This window comes from Tyto alba, unplaced genomic scaffold (genome assembly GCF_018691265.1).
Source record: "Tyto alba isolate M040663 unplaced genomic scaffold, T.alba_DEE_v4.0 Super-Scaffold_40, whole genome shotgun sequence".
In the NCBI taxonomy this organism is placed as follows: Eukaryota; Metazoa; Chordata; class Aves; order Strigiformes; family Tytonidae; genus Tyto; species Tyto alba.
In genome coordinates, this window is record NW_024881316.1 from 16,211,370 (window position 1) to 16,231,242 (window position 19,873).

The window sequence follows — 19,873 nt, forward strand, 5'->3', positions numbered from 1 at the left end:
ATGCTCCTGAGGCAATTTGCTCAACCTGCTTTACTTTTGTAGAAATAGCTATGGCAGCTGTTATTCCCATATTTTTACCATGCCCGTTGCTCCTCTTCTCTCTGTTGCACTCCCCCTCAGGAATTCATTCCATCTGACTGTTCCATCTGTCTGAGTGCTTCTCATTTGCTTGCCCCCCTCTCAAACATCAGGACTTTGCAGTTCTGCTACGGTTTTATAGAGCAGCAAGACGTGTTTCCACTTCTCACAGTTTTATCCTTGTTTGAAAGCAGTGTAGTAATGGCCATACAGAAACTGTTAAGAATTTATGGGTGATGGTTTGGCTATGTCTGTTTTCAGGAAATTAGCCAATGTCAATGCTGGTTGTCTGACCCTCAATCCAGCTGTCACTGGCTGGTCATACCTACATTATTAATCTTCCTTCGCCCTAAAACCAGGTTGGCTATGTCCAGGCAGTCAACCCCTGGCTAGGCTGGTCCCCAGACAGGGATAATTCCTGAACCACTCCAGGAAGACCACTGGTTAGTCCATGCCAAAGTTTTGACCAAGCCCCGGCACTGTTTAATCCAATAGTTTAGATATAATCCTCATGTCATACTCATATGAATACATCAAATGCCTGGGATCATCTGAACAATCACATAAACCACTTTCTGCATTATAAAGATATATTTTATTGTTATTGAATCAGACTTCCCTAAGATTACAGATAGAGTGACTGCTTTCCAAGAATATTTTGAACTTCCAACTCTGGAAAATTCTAGCATTGGAAAAAATGTTGTGACACATGTTTAAACTGATTTTATTTAGTTGGTTCCTTAGGCATTATTTTAGTATCTCATCTGCATGCATCTTTGCTTGCTTTCTACTGTTCTGCTTCAAATATCTGTTTCCTTGTTCTCCTTTCATGAGATGAGTGGAAAAAAAAATAAAATACAATTTTAATAAAGCTTGGGGACTAATGTTTCCACCTTAACTACTGTAATTAATGAGCATACGAGATGATACTTTGGTCAGATGAGTCAATGTTAATAACATTTCATTGGGTCTTTTTAGTTCTTCATGCACAAACAATGATTAGACCTACAGGCACAATTGTGCACAGGATTTCATGGGACTATCTGCTTTTCAAAAGGAAACATGAACAAGGAAAAAAAAGCCAGCAAAAAAAGCTTATTTTAACCATGTGTTTTTGGAGGACTCTCATTGAACAATAGTTCAATGGGTAACATAAAAAACTCATACAGGCAATTCTAAGTTCTGTCAGAGAAGAGAATAAAAAGATTTTCTTGATGCATCAATGGCTAAACTGTAAACAGCCAACAAATGAACCAGAAACCCAAATAAGCACTTCAAACTTCAGCAGAATGGAGCACACAACTTTACATAGTGGGATCATCAGGCCATGAAGGGCTTTCTACACTCTTCCATGTAGAAGTAGAGCATTGGGGTTAGCAGCAACTCGTAAGGATTTGATGCCACCTGAATCCCTTGGCCTTTCTCTCCAGCAAAAGGAGAGTGGCAGTGCCTTAGAGCCCCAGGAGCTGTTCCTCCTGTCAGTGAAGCTGAACCTCAGAGGCAACTCTGTCCTGAAGTGATAGCATTGTGTAAAAACGACCACCCCTCTTTTTACATAAGTTTCCAATGCCCCATGTACAATGCGTGTTTTGTTAAAATTAAAAATGAATATATCACAATTTTAAAGCAAACCAAAAGGATTTTTATCTGCCAACATCCCTGATCAAATCCTTCTCCAAGAGCTGATGAAATCAGCTGACATAAAGCAGAGCAGAGGCTGCATTCTTTGCAGAGCTTTAAGTGATGTGTATTTTACCAACTCATCCATGAGAAAGGAATTCTTGAACAAAACAGCTAAGTTAAAGAAGCGACCATTTGAAAAAATATGCTTATATGGAATTTAGTTGTGACATGCACTGTGAACATTGCTAATGATTTCAGATATCAGACTATTCTGCAATTAAGAAGCAATTCGATACACTTTTAAACTGTAGCTCTGAAGATGTAATTTATGTATCCAGGACTTTTATCTTAAATAGTCTTTCTAGCTTGACAAAAATTTGGATACAGATTTTTTAAAACTTCCAACTCCAGCACTAATTCAGCTGAAAATTTTCTTAGGAACAACTGTTACATCAATAAACATAAATCTCTAACTATATGTAAGATTAAGATCCTTGCTGTTCAAGATCTTCACCTTTAACTTTAGGTGCTTGAAGCATTACTGAAATCTTAAAAATATTACTGAAAAGAATGAAGTGACATCTGATCCATGATATGCAACTCATTCACATGCCCAGTGACAAACAGCATGCTCTGCCTTTCTTTCTGTCCATGGGAAGAGTTGATTTTGGGTTTAATTTAAGGGTGAGACAAGTGCTTTTGAGATAACATTTTGCAGTTCCCTGCTGCTCTGTTCTTATTTGTAGGCCTATTAAATACTGTTTGGAAAGAATGAATTTTTTTCTCGTTTGAACTGCTCAGTAATGACAACAAATTCTTGTGGTTTAAGACTAATATAAGCTAGTTGCAGAGCACCTGCCAGAAGATATTATGATTTTTGTGTACTTCAACTGAGGATACAGTTAGCTTGTGTTGTTGCAGGGTATGAATTATTTCTTCTTCTAAAAATAGAAGTCATTTGCATTTGGACAATAAAGGAAGCATAACATTTACATTCAAAAAATTCAATAAAGGCATCCTTAGTGAGATAATAAGTTTTTCATGTCAGAACTACAGTGAGATAAAGAAGCCTGCTTTCAAGGGCCCCAGCCAAGTCATAGTAATTTAAAATAGCTGAACATCAAGTCCTTCAGTCTTAGCTCCATGTCCTGTCATAAGCAATCAGATGAAAAGAGAGGTTTACTGAATTAGTAGTAAGCCAACAACTAGTTTTCCCAAGGTGAGGTTTAAGCCCTGCACTCTCTCTGCCAGCCCCTGCAGTCCAGTCAACTGCAGGGAACTCCACAGCATAATTTGTGGCAGCTGGGGACTGCATTTGTGCTCTGCTCTGGGCAAGAAAACAAACCAACCAACACACAAACCAGCAGCTGAAAGCAGATAGGAGGGGAGAGCTGGTGCAGGGCAAGGATTAGAAACTTACCCTGAGCACTCTCCCTGCCGCCAGCTATTTTCAATTCAAGAGATGGCCCAAACCTGGTGTGATTTATCTGGTTAGCAAGAAATACTCCAATACACACATAAGTATGTATTTCTTCAAAATATTTCTGCTGTCTCCCTCCAGGCCATGTTAACCTCTACATCCACAGACAAAGCGTTCTGCAGACCTGTTGTTCAGTGTGTGAAGCACCCTAATCTGTTTGTCGGTAGAAACTGCTTCAAAGCCTGTGTAAAGCAAAAATAATGAGCCAAAGAGAGCAGGTTCCAGGACATGGCAAGAGCATAGATTAGTTTTCTACTAGAAAGATGTCAAAGTCACCCACCTTCCTGGAGTCCTTCCCAGACACAGCCAGGACAGGAGGCAGTTAACGCTGGAGCCCTGTGGAGCCCAGCTCCCTGACCTGCGGATGGATGAGCAAGGAAGGGTGAAGGCAAATGCTCTCTGGCTGTTGTGATGCACAGAAATGATCTGATAACTCTGGGAGATTCTGAAGAACAGGTTTGCCTCTCACAAGTAATGAATAAAAAACCTGCACATGAAACTGTTGTCCAGAGGTCTAGGTCTAGAATTAGTACCATAAACTTTCTGACCATCCCTAGACTGTTACTCCCTAATGTTTCAGAGAAGCACAGATAGCAGCAGTCTTTAGGGAGGCTCTACTATATTTATACCAGTCATAATGGAGACTTAAACCTACGGTGCTGGAGATTCCTTAGTGAATCCATCTCTTGTATCTGATAAACAAACCTGAATAAAATAATGTGGCCCATTAGGATTTTCTCAGACACTTTTCAGGGCCCCAACACTTCTTTGTTGATTCACTTGTGAAATAAGTTCATGATCTTTACCTTGCCAGCGTTTGGCAGCTCTGCATAGGATCTGCATGCAAGATACCATGGTTCGTTTGTTATGTGAATAAGCATCTGTTAGGAATCCCACCACAACCACTAATTTATTCCATATAAACATCAGAGAAGTCATGAGAAAATACAGGCTTATGTTTACTACCAACCTGACCGACCATCACACAAGCACATTTAAGTGCTGTGTTTTGGTCAGATCTTGCTGAGCGTAACAGCCATGCTTAATTTATCTTGTCTAAATCAATGTACTGAGTAGTTACCACTTTCACAGAACGTGGAGATGATTTAATTTATGGATTGGTGAAATCAGTCTATTTATACAGTAAAGCACATATTAGGCATTGAGAAAAAAAGCAGAAAATGCCTAACCACCTTGTTTTTTTTTTTTTCCATGAGCCTTTAAGAATAGTCTGTAAACTTTCAACTGAAGATTAGACTAATTCAACACATTAGTATTTTAGAACCACATTGCTATATTTACTATAAAATGATGGAAAAGAGATTGGAAATCATGCTTTAAACTAGTAGGTGACACTGTGATTTATGTTACTTTTAATGTGGGAGGAAGAAGTTAAGTATAGCAGTCTGATGGCAAATAAATCTTGACAAATTGAAGTAGTACACTTTGAAAAAAAATGTTTAATTACTGATGTATAAATTCAGAATCTAGTGTCAGAAAATATATAACCTTTCTTTTGAATATGAATCAAGTTTTCTCTTAAATATAGCAAGGACATTTCCCCCCATGTGTGAAAAATTGTTTCAGAATATCAGCCTCTGAAAACTCATCAGTCTCCATTTATTCATGATCAATTTGTTCCTGAAAGTATTCAGAGCACGTGGACAGTTTCTCTTCAAATCAAGGATTATTTTTGCTTGAAACAAAAGTAGCAGTTTAAGGAAGAAATTAGACTGGTTTGATGTATATACATCATGTGGACTGCTGCATATAACTTCTGACTGAATTCTTAAAAATACATAATGGGAATAGAAACAGAGGCTATGATGAAAATCACTAGCGTTGTCAGAGTCAAAAGGGAAACTGCTTAGCTGAGAGAAAAAAAGTGTAAAGGAGGAATGAAGGAAGGATGTTGAATAAGAAGAGGCTGGAGAAGATGGATAGAGGCTCTTTCACAGTGCATGAGTGAATGTGCATATGGTAAAAGCAAAAGGCAACAGAATGAAAATGAAAAAATACATGCAAAGCTATGTAGACAAATACATATGTAAATTGCCACTTGATTTTCACCATATTTGATTAAAGCCAGAAACTTAACATGTTTTCAAAATAATTTTTATATAAGGTAGGAAAAGATGTTAGAAGCTTTCTTATAATTCAAGTCCTAAGCCATCCATTATCTGATGACAATGGAGAAATGTTTTCCTTTCTACTGGATCCTTTCTTCCTGAGCATCTAATGCTGAGTCTGAAGAGTTGAAATTAGCATTGTTCACAAAAAACTGGTGAGAGATTTTTAGCTTCACTGGCTAAGAAAGCGAGCTGCTAATAACAAAACCAGCAAAGCCAATATTAGGTTTATGAAGCCATCTTAAGTGGGAGTAGAGTGAATCAGACTAATATACTATTAATTACCATAAGATATAATCTTATAGTAATGCTTTGAGCATCTTCATAGTAAAATTTGCCTTCACTGTCCCAGTACACTTTGTATGAAGATAGTGTGCTGGTATTTCTATCAAAATTTCAAATAGGAGCTACAGGAAAGTGAAAATATGCATAGTTCCATCATGGCCATATTTTTGTCCCATTTAGGGGGGCTCTGTGTGTGTGTATGTGTATGTGTGTGCATTTACAAATAAATACTTTTTGTAAATGATTGGTTTTTATGAAAACATTTTATTGCTTTTGGTGAAAATAGATATTTTTCCAAACTGTTTTTTTTTTTACCCAAGAAATTTTCTGCTTTGTAGAAGTTCATGGGTTTTTACTTCAAGCTCAGAATAAGCAATCTTTTAAACATGAAAAACACTGAAGTTCTGTAAAGTAACGCCAAAAACAAACTGCTCTGTTTTTAACAAAATGTCTCTCTTCTCACGTGTACTACCCATTCTATGACCAAAGTAAATGAGAAACAATCATAATTCCGTTCCTTTGGCTATATCTTTTGGATACCCTCCAACATAAAATGCATTAGCACAAAAATGTACTTGTCCTTAATTAATTTATAGCTTAGAGCAGAACACCATAAATAACAGTTGAACTTTAGCTGCAAAGGTTTTGAAGTCATGGATAAAATATTGTATAAAATTTGTAATAAACCTTAAACAGTGCTAGAGGACAAGTAGAATTCATTATTAATAATCCTAGGAATTTCAGTGACGGACAACTGAATTAAAAGATGTTTATTTTGTAATATATTTGGGTTCTATTCAATACATTGTCATTGTGGGAGAGAAAATTATTTAAGTTTGACCACTACCCTGAACAAATACACTTACTAAACTAAACTATTTGGTTGAGGGTTTTGATTTGTTTTGTTTTGTTTTTTTAATAACTTGAAGCATATAAAGTATGCTAGCATATCTTGTTCTGAAGCATGCATGGTTGAAGGTTACAGAGTCTGGATGAAATACTGTAGCTTTATACAGGAACACAGGACTGGGAAGGATCTAATGGGTCATTAAATCTATTGTCCTAATATTGCAGGAATCCCATTTTATAATCCCCTTCATAAATTTATCAAGTTCTACTGTGAGTGCAGTTAGGATTTCTGCTGCTGTTACTTCAACTGGAAAATTATTCCCAAATCTCATTGTTCCAAGTGAGAACCTGTTTCTGTTTTTTAGCACAGATTAAATTCTGGCCAATCTGTGCCAATGGGTTCCCTTGCCAACATTGTCATTTAGTTCAAATGGCTCTCCCATCTCCCTGATGTTTGCCTCCATAATATATTTATAGACAGCAACTGGATCCCTTAACAGCCTTTATTTTGCTCAGCTAAACAAGCCAAGATCTTCATTCTGTCTTCTCATATGATAGGTTCTCTGTTCCCCTGATCATCCTAAAAAGTCTATCTTTGTACCTGAACAAGTCTGAGGTAATGTGCTACAAATGACAAAGTACAAAGTACAACAGTCTTGTATAACAGAATAATAAAAGAAACCATAGTAAACAGAATAATAATTTCAGGCTTGCAAGGATGTGCTCTGCCAAATATTTAGGAGGTTAAGTAAAGGTTTTGAAATCTTCTAAGGGGACCTTTATTCGAAATAATGTTGTTTTTTTTTTTTTCTAAGTTGTTGACTGAAATTGCAGTATGAAAGATTTTAGGGTTTTAATCAAAAGCTGAGAAATCAATTAAAATTATGACTTGGTTGAGACCTTCAGCGAGCACAGTATGCAGTTCATTAGATTTGTGACAGAAAGTATTGGAGAAATGGGTCTGGCATTTTGAAAGTGTGTTTGACAGTAAGCACTGAGAAAACTCCTATGAACACTATGTAGTATGTAATGAATCTTTCCTGGAGAAGTCACAATTGCATTCACATGTTGTCTTTAAGAAATTTCAATGGCAGAGTTCAGGGGGTTGGATCCCTGGAGTTAGTTCTTCAGAGTGCCCCCATCAGTGTGAGCCCCAGGAAAGCAAAAGAGAATGTGGGGACAGTTGATCCCACCACCTCCCAGAACCACAGAGGAAAGGATATTTGGTCAAATCCAGTATCTCCCGGTCTCTTGTGCCACAGCTTCTTGGAAAACTCCAGGAAACTCCTGACTCCCAGTTGTTAAGACTGTGACAGCAATCTTTTTTGGTTATTTTACTTTTAATCTTTACTGAGTCAATAGTTTAATCAAGTTCCAAGGGGAGCTTAATACAGAAACTTTTTTCCAGTTGTGCTGGGCCTGCCATCCCAGTGTTTGGGGCCACAGTCACTGGAGTGTAGGATGCCTCTGTTAGTGTGAAGGAGAGAGACATTGTTGGGTTGCAAGGAGGTAATTTGTTTTTCTAAAATCCTTTTCTCGGGAATAAACACACCGATTTCTTTTTTTTAGTTTTTTCTTGTCTTGTAGCATAAGGAAAAAAGAGCTTTTGTTATACACTGTAGGAAAAGAGAAGCACAGATTTAAGCTGGTAAATGCACATAAGAAGATCAATGAAAATGAAAAACTTTTAAAATACAAGAAATTTCTTAAGCAGGAGCAAAGGGGAATCCCAGCTGTGATTACAAGCAATTAAATACACAATTAAGGAAATACATGTCAGGGCACTGCATGTGTGGCTGCTCCCTGGGGGCTGGAGCAGGGGACTAGTCCTCATGGGGACTAGTGGGCTGTGGGCAGCCCCCGTCCTGGACATCAGGCACTTCCCTGGGGATGGCGATGGGCTGAGGCCGGGATGGGCCATGCGCCCACGAGTGGGCCCAGCTTGGTGGGGCCCATGGCGGGGTGGGGCAGGGCTGTGGGAGGGCTGGAGACCGGCCCTGCTGTGCTGATGCTGGGGTAGGGGCTGCTGCCCCCCAGGGGGGTTGACACGGGGTCCTGGGCCCTCAGGGACCTCACAATAAATTAAATGGAACTGTAATTCTGACAATGATTTCTGACAATAATAGTTGTCATCAAATAGCTGATTTGATAATGGAAGCCATCGCATGCTGCCTGCCTCTCATGGTGGCATGTGGTTCATGGGAAATAGGTGCCCCTTCCTGCATCCTGAATCCTTCTCCAGCAATGCTGGTGGGGCACAGGGTGCTTGCCAACATCACCTTCAGTTTGTGTCCTATTCTGACTATCTGTGCCTAGCCACACCTTCAGAGTGCCCCACCAGACTGTCCATCTAGAAGGACTTGACCTTCATTGTGCCATCCCCAGTGTGACAGCTGGGGAGTGGAGCTGCAATGGAGTGAAAAGCAGCTTTGAAAGCTCTTTGCTTTCCCCAGCTGTTCCTTTGAGAGTCCTGGGATCCATGGCTTGTAGATCAACGTGGATTTTCATCAAAGCTGTCATTAGGGTATTTTGGCCAACCTGCCAAAGAAAACTTCAGCTTTCCTTCTGTTAAATTTGGTTCCCTGATCTGTGGTGCATTAGAGGAAAGAGATCGTGTGTACGTGAACGAGAAAAGCTGAGAGGCATTCTCCAAAACAAATCTGCAGAGAATCAATAACTTCATATTACTGCACTGAGAGTAACAAACAATAACTATTTCATTTAGTGCATGTGATTAACACTGTCAACAACTGGCATGGAAAAAACAGCCCAAGAGGCATGCTGCTGCGCAGAGCTGTCATGTTATTGTAGCCCTGTTAGGTTAAAGATGCTAGTGAGACAAAGTCTGCAAGCAAAGCTGCTTCTTTCATTAGCGTAATGAGTGACTAGGAGCATTTTTGATGTACCTGTGCAATGGCTGTGAGTGAAACACCAGTTTTATTCAAGTCAGTGGCAAAATCCCATGGGCTTTTCAGTACACCACAATGCTGTATAATGGAGAGTATTTTAATTAAATGCAGTGATACTCATCCTGACTGTTTCTTTTGCTCACCATATTTACTGTGATAACACTTAGTTAAAATGGAGAATAAGATCTGTATAGGTGTAAATATTATCTCAAGATATTTTAAATTTTAATGAAGAAAAGGTTTCCCAGAGTAGTGCAAAACATCTACCTTGTCCTGCTGCTCGGTGAAACATCAAAGGATCTAAATTATTAAAGTCTTAACTGTGTTGCAGGATGTCTCCTATTGGGAAGATTTAAGTGTAGTTACTACGCTTGTAAGATGACTTTGAAACAGTATACAGTGGAGGAAAAGTACTCTTAAGGGCCTATTTTTAAACCATGTCTTCTGTGAACAATGTTTCTGCAAATCATGAACAATACTACTTTTTTTGCATTCAGTACATCAGATTTTAATCTAATTTAGACTGATGAAAATTCAGAGCAACTTCTTTAAACTCAGAGCAGTCAAGATAAATGAGGTCAGAATTTCACCCATTAAGCCTTTGTCCACCCTTTTTGTAATCTTAATCATTAGTATGAGCTGACAGACAGAAAACTGTTCTTTGTTTCTTATATCTTGTACATTGCATTGAAAATGAACCTCTCCATTGCGAAAACATGGTTCGCCTCCTTTTATTATGTCCAGATAGTTGCATATTAACTTTCAAAGACAGTAGTCTTGATCCTTCCTCTGCTCTCTCAGTGAGAGAACACTCTCACTGACTTTTTTGAAAGACTAACTTTTTGTAGGGCAAATAATTAATTCCTGTAAATCCCATGTGCCTCATACAAATGATGTCTACTTTGCTTTTTGTAAACTGTCATGCCAGATGTGATTCAGATCTTGTAGGTATAACAGTGTGATAACCTGAATTCTTGCATTTGTAGGAAATGCTTTCTACTATTAATAAATAAATAAATAGATGGTTAATTGCTCAATTTTCTCTTAGAACTAGCTGTTCAAGCCTAACATTTCCTAAACAAATTTTCAAGAAAATTAAAACATTTATCAATTTTTATTTTTTTTTTCCTAAAAAGCCAAGTTTTACTTAATGTGTTTGCACCAACTTAACTGTGATTACAGCTGGTTAAAATTTCATGATTGTATCTAACCTTGTGTTGTTCATTATCCAATAAATCTCAGTCTTAAAATACATAGTAAGGACAAAAAAAATCTACTAATATTAAGTTGGTATTTACTATTTTGCAAGAATTCACATACAGTTTGTTAAGAAATAATAGAGAAATGTGCCATATACTGTTGTAACTGCTATTAACTTTGACATCATAGTGGTCCTGCTTTATTCCTTAAATGGTAATGTCCCTAGTATGACTACATTGTTATTAGGAGTACTATATAAATTATTTAAATAACAATCAGCCTGTAGAGTTCAACAAAATTGTTACTGTTTTATTTAAAAAGATCACAGCTTTCCAGAGCACCATGTTCTCCTTGACCAAATGTTTTGCTAAAGGAAAGACCTCCATGGTCTTTCAGCCCTCAGAAGCTCTCTGGCACCAACAGTCCTGCCACTGAGCCTGCCTGGACACATTGGCTCAGTTCCATTGGCTCTGATCTTTCCATGCCAGCTGTCTCTGAAGTGGGTTTGATCTACCAAACTTTGCTTATGCTACAACTGTGGTGCACAGTTGAGAAATCATGGCAGAATTCAGGGAATCCACAAGATATATTGAAATTCTCTTCATTTATGCGAACTAATCAAATGCATGAACGAGCTTTTATCAACAGGAGACCTTGCCTCCCTTTGGTGTTACAACTCTGTTCCTCATATGCCCTGCAACTTTCCTAGCTTTCCAGTAGCAATGCTCCCAGTTCCCTCCATGTCTGCTATACCTCCATGATATTTGGAGTTGTTACCATGTCCCCAGCCTTTGTTTGCTTTGTGGGCTGTGAAACAAACTGGTCAGTAGCTCTTACTGTGATGTGGATTTCCCAGCTTTGCCAGCCAAGGGAGTTGTGCATTCCCACTGAGCAGCTAGAAGTCTTCAGACTGTGTGCAGTGTCACTAATAGATGGGCCAAGCTGGATGTGTTCCTTCTCTGCTGTCATTTCACCATTTCATTGTATTGCATTGCATTGCATGTATTCTGCACAACTACTCTATTCAGTGAGGAACCCAGAGCATTACCCACGAGCTTTTTCCTTCCCTTGTTACAGCTGCTTTTTTGAGAATGGTGGGGGTTAGCTGGTGTTGATTACTAAATTAAAGCAGAAAGCTGAAACTTGTGGTACCAGCTCTTAGGAGGCAGCAGGAGTGTGAGGTTTTCCCCCTAGGTTGGTGTACTGTATCATACCTGCAAATATATTGCCTAATGTATTCCAGATTCTTTCGGTCATTGTGCTCTGTTGTGGCTTTGGAGACACATGGATAAAGTCAATGGGAATCTCTAATTTAAAAATATAAGTATTTCCAAGCCACTTTAAGTCTGGAAGTCTGTGTTTTCTAGCTGGCCTGCTGGCTGACAGGCAGAGCAAGCAGAACATGCTACTTCTCTCTTTGTCCTCGCGTGCAGCCCCTGAGCTTTATCTTTTCTCTAGGGAGCAGCAGGGACCCCAGTCAGCCTCAGGTGGGAGCAGCAGAGCGATGGCACAGGGACACCTCCATCCTCGACTCCCTCCTCCCCACTCCGGACCTAGATTCTAGCGAAGCCCCTGCTCTGGAAACAACCCTTGACACAGGTATTACTCCACACCATGGGCTGTCCAGCTGACATGCAGGAGCTCCCAGGTGGAGCCACGCTCCTAAATTAATAACATTCAGGAGGTGCTGTTGCAATAGCATAGCTGGAAAGCAACACTTGAGCTTGCTGCAAGTTTCAGGGACCGTTGAGGATTACCAGGGACATCCTGAATGTACGTTATTTTCCCTGAAATTTTTTAGCATAATGAGTTGATAATAAGCATCTTGAATGAACAAGTTAGCATAAAGAGGAACTTTTAAGACCATGCTGGTTGTCTCACAATATTCATTTGGGATTTTCCCTGTCTTTTAAAAGCTCCATTGCTAGCATCACATTGGTTATACACTAATCTTTATTTCCAGTTTTAAAATGCCTCATGGTGCTGGAACATACTTTGAAGTTGTGAACCCAGCTCAAAAACTGGAGGGCAATCAATAACTGATTTTACAAAAAGTTCACAACTTTAAACCAAATATCTTATCATCTTCTTAAATGTCTGACTTATTTGGAAAGCTCAGGATTGTCTGTGTTAATTGTGGCCCCAGAAGATCTGTCTCAACAGTCAGAGATCAACTCCATTTGTAGTCAAGGGTTGCAAACACAGTATTCCTGGAAATGAAAGCTGTACATTGTGCAATTTTTATGGCTTGTATAGCATTTCTGGTTTTAGTTGGTTGAAAACTGTAATACATCATATAATCCTCCTTAAATTGTCATTCATAATATTAATTTCCATTAACTTGGCATAAATAAGTTGTTTTCTTTCTAAAATTTATATAGTTACTATTTTGCCTAACAATGTTATACAAACAAAACTTTAGTTTTCACTGATACAAAGTAGATGGGAGTACAAACTGCTAAAGATGCATTTCTAGTTATGGAATTTTTAAACAAAATTTAAAACCCCCACAAAATTTTATTTTTTATTTAAAACCATGCATGTGTTATGAATTCCAATAACTGTTCCATTAATTTAACAAATCATTTATTTAATCCTGCACTTTTATAGACATTTGAAAAAGTTTCTCTGAGGTTTGAGAAAGCCTCATAAAATTGCACTTTTTGGCTTTTTTGAAGATACAATGGGAAGAAAAATTCTGTTTGCTTGTTTTTTCCTTTCTCGAAATGCATCTTCAAGCTATAAGAGATCAGTCTGTGGCAAGTATTTATATAGAACTCTCTAGCCTTGTTCTTGCTTACTTAAACAGAGATAATGTCATGTACCTGGCTACCTGCAGTAATTGTTTGCACAATGTTACTTCATACCCTGGCTGAGCAGAGGGCAGGGGAGCTACGCCTGCTGCTGGCACACCAGTCCGTGTCTGTGCCACAATGTTAACTGCTTGGTTCCGACAATATTTTTATTTTCTAGGCTTTCTTATCCCTCTAATTATAATCTTTTGTCTTTGATAGATATGCTTATTTCAATGAGTTCAAGGTTTGTCAAATACTCAGTGTTAGCAGCTTTCCATGGGGTTTCCATGTGATTTCTAGTGTGTGAAAGGCCAATGCTGCCGCCAAGCCACACCACCATGGTGGCATGTGCTGCCAAACATTTTTCTGTGCTACCTCGTGGTTTTTCTTGATGACAAAAAGTAAAAACATTTGTATCAGTGAGTACAATTATAATAAAGATTTTCTGTAAGCGTGGCTGCTACCTTAGGTCAAGCACATATCAAACTCTCAGCTATACAGAGATTGTCTAAATATGGCCATTTCATACCAGGTCTGTTTTGCAGTCCTAGAATCAACTAGCCAACTGCTGACTGATTTTTATTTTATTTTTAAGATTTATGCTGTTTGTTTGGCATGCAGTCAATGATGTTGCACAGGATTCATTTAAAATATATAGTGGGGTACCAGATTTTGGAATTAAATTTGATTAAATGAGTTACAGGACTTAATATGGAGGCAAATAGTTTTTTCAGGTTTTGACTGAGTTGAATAATTTCTCTAGGAGAGTGATATACAAATCCTAAAGCACTGGGCTAATAGAAGAAAATCTGAAAGTATAACTGAATAGAAATGAACATGAACTGATGAATTTAATTTAGTTTCCTAGCAGATAAATATTATAATAGAAAAGTATGTATTCCTCAAATTGCACTTAGTTTAGCAGAGTCTTTCACGTTTAAAGATATAAAAAACTCTTAATAATTCAGTAAGGAAATATTTATTCAACATGATGACTTTGTCCTGACTTTTCTGAAAGCCTTATGAAGTATTCTCTGTATATATACAATGGATGCTCAGCCAGTTAGTCTGAGCTTGCTTTTTCTGGGCAGCTGTGCTTACCAGTCAGCTACTGGGTGCTCTGGAGAGGTGCCCTTTAACTTTCAGCTGGGCAGGTCTGAGAAAAATTCTTTCACCTCTGAAATTCCTGCAGTGTGCATGTGGACAAATACCGATAAGGAAAAGCTCTTATCTGTGGCCTATGCAGTGAATGCTAAGAGGAAAGAGGTGATACCCAAAGGTCACTTAGTCATTGTCACTAGGGGTAGAAATCCGAGTGAGGTTTATTCTTGCTGTGAGTAAAACAGTATACGAATATGAAATAAGCAAGTGAGAAACTTTCTGTTACATCTTGTTGCTTAAGAGAACTAAATATAGCACCTTAATTGACAATAGCTGAATTTGCATCCTCACAGGAGGAAAACTGGTTATTCTTCCTTTTCCCAAAACACAGGTGAGAAGTTAAAAAGCAGTAACAATACTATTTTAAGCAATTCAGAGTCAGGAGGAAAGATCAGACTTTTGATCATGACAGGCACCTATACCTAAGAAAGCAGCTGCCTGGGCAGCGCAGGCTGCGACTCGCTCCCCACCGGACAAAGACGTGATGGAGCTGCCAACAACGACTGCAGCAAGTCCTTGCCAAGGCCATGGGTCCACCACACATGCACAGGAGAAGCAGCCCAAAGCAATTTCTCAGTCACCTAAACTTCCTTGAGGGCAGATGAAAAATATTTAAGCAAACAAATAGTAATGCTGAGACGTTATATAACTATTGAGTCAGACAGTTTTTCACTAACTAAAGAGAAACTGTAATTTCTCTGTTTATATGCTGCTTTCTTACCTGACTCCTTACCTGATTTACCAACCATATACCATCTGTATATGCCTCCCACTGTTTTTTTTGGGGGGGGAAGATGATGACCAAACTTTTTGGTGTTATTCTGGAAAGTCAAATCAGTCTTTTAAATTTGTATTGAGACAACCAGTGATACCTTAATATTTAGAGGCACCCACCACTTCCCTTCAACAACACTGAGACCCACATTGCTTTTCTGTCATCCATCTCACAGGAAAATAGGAACTTGAGAATTTTATGATTAATTTTTTTCATGTTTACCTTAATTATTGAAAATTAGTCTCTAGGTTCATGTGCTCTAACTAAAAGAAAGCTCCTGTTTCTTAAATTACTTGTTTTGGGCAATAATGGCCATATTCCCTCCACTTTTCCTCCCAGGAAAGAGTTCAGCATAAGGAGTTGTGGCTGGAGAGTCAAATGAGCTCATTTCCCAGTTAGGTAGCTCGGTAAGGGTGAGCTTTTGGCTCTTTTCAGTACTTTTTAGAAGTACTGGGTTCTCTGCTCCTCTTGGCCAGAAGTGATCTTTGGCAGTGATCTGTGTACCGGCGCTTGCAGAAAATCCATCCCAACAACACGAGCCACTTGAATTTGCGACTTCGTTAACACAAAGTTGGCAAGGTTGGTTACAGCAGGGACTGTGAGGGGTGGACACAGTCCCACAGCCTCTGTCATGTCCTAACATTCGTCACCAAGTGTGGCACTGTGTCAGATGCTGGTAATGAGGTGTCAAATACCTTTTATTGCCTTCCCACCCAACAGCAAAATTGGCCTTTTTGGTGATGCATTTATGGATCCAGGGCCAGTTTATCCATCAGTTTACTGATGTGCCCAGATTAGGGGCACAACCCCATTAGAGAGGTCAGTGGTGGCTCAGAGGGGCAAAACTGCCAGGGGCAGGATGCAGCGGTGTCCTCCATCCATGTGCTCTCACAGGGAAGCTGGAGCAACACCACTCTCTGCCCAGCACCTTTTTCCAGGGAAAGAAAATCAGGGGATGTTTTCCCTGATAGACAGGAACCATGGTGAACTTCAGCAGTGGTCACTGGAGCTGCATGACTGAGGATGAGGACAGGCCTGAAGTCTTAACATAGCCTCAGAGAGCTTGGGCTCCATTTCAAAGACACTGCAGATTATGGATGAAACCTAAACTCCTAGCGCAGTCACACAAATGAGATACTTAAAGCTGAACAGTGTGAATTTGTGCCAATGCAGATGATTTTATCTTCATCTAGGCTTGTAAAACACCCACTCCATTTGTAGGAGCTCTTTTTAATATCTTTCCATGGCTCTGAACTGAAATGACTTTCTAAGAAAAGCAGCTAATAATTTTTTACTCTATCCTAGTGGAAAAAAAAGAAAATTAAATGTTTTTTTAAAGATTAAGTGAGATAGGGTGTTTGGCTAGTTGCAACAAGACAAACACAATTCACTCAGATTTTATCCCTGTTGAAGCTGGATTTTAAGAAGTCACAGACATTAAAGCAACCTGAATCTGGCAGCAGGTAATTTTAGTTGCGTTAATGCAAGACCAAGCCCATGCAGATATTTATTTGTTTCTTTCTTCTCTCTTCCTTCCCTATTCAAAGTAGCTATGCTGTGTTTTTGGCTTAGCCTGACTTTTTGCTCTGAACTAAAAAGCCAGGTGAAGATTTGAGCAGATTAACATTGACAGGCTGTTCAAAAAAAAGATCAAAACCAGCTCAACTTGTAGATGCAGGATAACTCTTTAACTTCATTCTTTTCAAGTGATGAAATTGTCTAGGGATTTTGAAACCAAGACATTAGAAGAGGCATGTAAATATGGTTTCTATAAATGAAAGCTATTAAAGTGGATGAGGCCATTTTCAATGCCCAGGTGAGGTATCTGAAGGTTTTTGTGCTGCTCCCTGTCAGTGTGAAGCACTGGTATTATTTAAATCAGTTAGGCTGACATTTACTTCTTTACTTTCTTTGCCACAAGTTCTGAAGTCAGTGGAAAGCCTGCAGGATTACTGGGAAATAATGACAGTCACTGGGCTGGCACTGCCAGGAATGAAGTAAGTGTCTCCTTTCCTTTTACCTCTTTACAAATAGTAATGACAAGTGAAGGCCAGGGCTTTGTATACTCCAAGGGCCACTCTGGAGCCTCGCAGTGCTAGTCCTCTTATCAGTGACATGAAACAGAAGAGCCCAGTTTGTGCCACTGAGCTCAGCAAAAGCCAGGAGAAGCTTGGTGTGAAATGGGGATGTTGTGCAACCTCTCTCTCTGCTTTAGCTGCCCTGTCTCTTCCTGACCCCTGCCGAACTGCTCTATCTCCAGCCTATCCTTCTGCAGCAACTTAAAAATACACCTCTAGAATAAGTAATATACTTCTGTGTGCCTAGACCTAACTCACTTGAAAAAATAGGGATCCTTTTCTGTTTTCCCACCACCCTCTTCTTATTTTCTCTCTGCAGACTGTGTATTTATGGTGAGTTGCACTTTCCCTTTGCACGGCTGATTAGTTTTCCATTTCCTTTGTTTGTAAAGGAGCAGGCTGTGGAAAGGAAAGGCTGTAAATTAAACAGCGCCAGGGCATGAGCACAGATACTGGAAGGTGAATGTCTGTACTCTTATTAAGCTGTTCGAGTGGTCCTGGGCACACTTTCGGCCAGGCCACTTAACACCCTCCCGAACCATTTGAGAGAGTGTTTCGGGAGTCAGCATGGGCTAGGAGCAATTCCCAGTGGGCAGTGTGGATGTAGCCAGCATGTTATGGATGCTAAGAGGGCTTAAGATTTTCCAGGACAGCTGGCCTCATAGTCAGAGAGCAGTCCTGGACATGGTTAATCTCTAGTATACATGTAGCCAGAGAATTCCTTTTCTCTCTCTTTTCTTTTTTTTCTTTTCTCCAAAGAGAAAAATATTATTGCAAAACCACCAAAGTTGATAGTGAAACTCAAGGGCAGGTTTAGTATCAGACACTATTTTTAACTCCTTGTTTTGAAACCAGTTAAACTTTACAGAGGAGGAACCCTATGGGAGGTGGAAGGCAGCCCAGTCTAATGGAGGGGGTTAAATTCACCTCTCACCAAACCACCTGGCATTCATGTGCAAGCTGGTACTCTGTGTCCATCAACAACTGAAACTTCCTACAAAGGAGTCACTGAGAGATATTTGGAACTTGCTCCCTGATTTGGTTGACAGCTGAAATTTGAGATGCTGCAGATGTGTTTTTACACTGTTGTCTCTTGGAGACAATATTTGTAGAAGATACAGGTCCTCTGTATAATTTTTTTTTACTTTGCTGTAAAATCTATAAGGTTATCTACATCATAATTATTTTTTGTTATTTTTATAAAACAAAAGGATAAATAAGTCAACCGTAAAATGTAGCTAAATGTAGTTTACTGGTTTCAGCAAAATCAGAGCTGTGCAAATCATGACTACCAAACAGAATACGGGATTCATGATTCACACCTCATCAGCAAGAGATAGCAAAGTACTTCCTTCAGTCTTGAAGCTTGAAGTTTGTTTTTGGGACATTTAGCTTTTTGTCTTGTCTCACACTTGTTAAAATCCAAGTAAATTTTAAAATAAAAAATATTTTTAATGTTAAAAATTGAAATAGATTTTGTAGAAAGCTGATAAGAGTTAGTTTCCTCGTTCCTAATTGCCTGCCCCATTTGCCCTGTAACTCGTTCCTAGGTTAAAGTAAGATTGCAAGGACCACAGAATGACTTTACTTTCCATGCTGTGTTCCATCAGTGATATATCAGTTTTCGGTATTTTGGTTGGTCATTGTAAGGATAGGGACAAGGGACTCAGAGGCAAGAGCTGTGATGACTATCAGCCTGCTCCTGTTTTCTGCTGCTTTCAGCAGTTTCCTGCCATCTTGGAAGTAGAAAATTCAGCGGTCTTTAGAAACTACTTACAAGAGATGTAGCGTGGTTATTAAGACCACAGTATATTTGATCTTGCAGGTTATCAGCTTGCTTCTGTGCTGTCAACAAAAAGAAATGACTAATGCTTACCTAACATCAAAGATTACCCATCTGCAGGAGTAAAAAATCTTTGGTAGGCCAGCTAATCTGCATCCCCTCTCTTACCATTTTCCAGGCATGTTCTGGCTGTCAGGTGATAAAACAAATGCTTAGTGGGTTTGGACTGAACCTAACAGTGACATTGCTAGCTTTATCTTCATGTGAAGTTCACAGTTTGATTTTCAATTGCAATAGAATAACTCAAACCAGCAGAAAGCTGTAAAACAATATGTGAAAAATCATGATAGGGCATAGTGCTCATCCAGCCCTCAAGGGGTGGCTGTGTCTGGGGACAGGCTCCATTGGCTGGGTGCAAGGTACACAGCCCCAGAAAGCAGGGACATTTCTTTCCTCCAAGGATCCATGTTTTTCCTTCAAATCAGAAGTAGTCCTGGGCATGGGACACTCCAGTGGGCTGGAAATGGGACAGGAAGAGGGATGAGTAGGAATCAACCTTCCCCCATGTCTCCCAGCTCTGCTGAAATGTGCTAGAAGAGCTGCACCGCAGGCAGTTAGCGCTGTTGCCACCTACCTTGCTCCTGGCCAGTCCCTTTCAGCCACATAGCCAATCCAGAGAATAAATATCGAAACCTTTGTCAAACCTAGCAGCATGTTTGTCTAGTGGT

General features: G+C 39.4%; 1 protein-coding gene across 4 annotated transcripts in view; it reads left to right on the forward strand.

Moving 5' to 3' along the window:
* FILIP1 (filamin A interacting protein 1) overlaps window positions 1-19,873 on the forward strand; it is a 111,721-nt gene that overhangs the window by 16,998 nt on the left and 74,850 nt on the right. For 2 of the 4 annotated variants that reach the window (XM_042803535.1, XM_042803532.1), the window contains exon 2: window positions 12,012-12,152. The exons of the other annotated variants lie outside the window; for them this stretch is intronic. The gene's annotated coding sequence lies outside the window, so the exon portion shown is untranslated. The remainder of the gene's footprint in view (window positions 1-12,011; window positions 12,153-19,873) is intronic. 4 annotated transcript variants of the gene reach the window in all.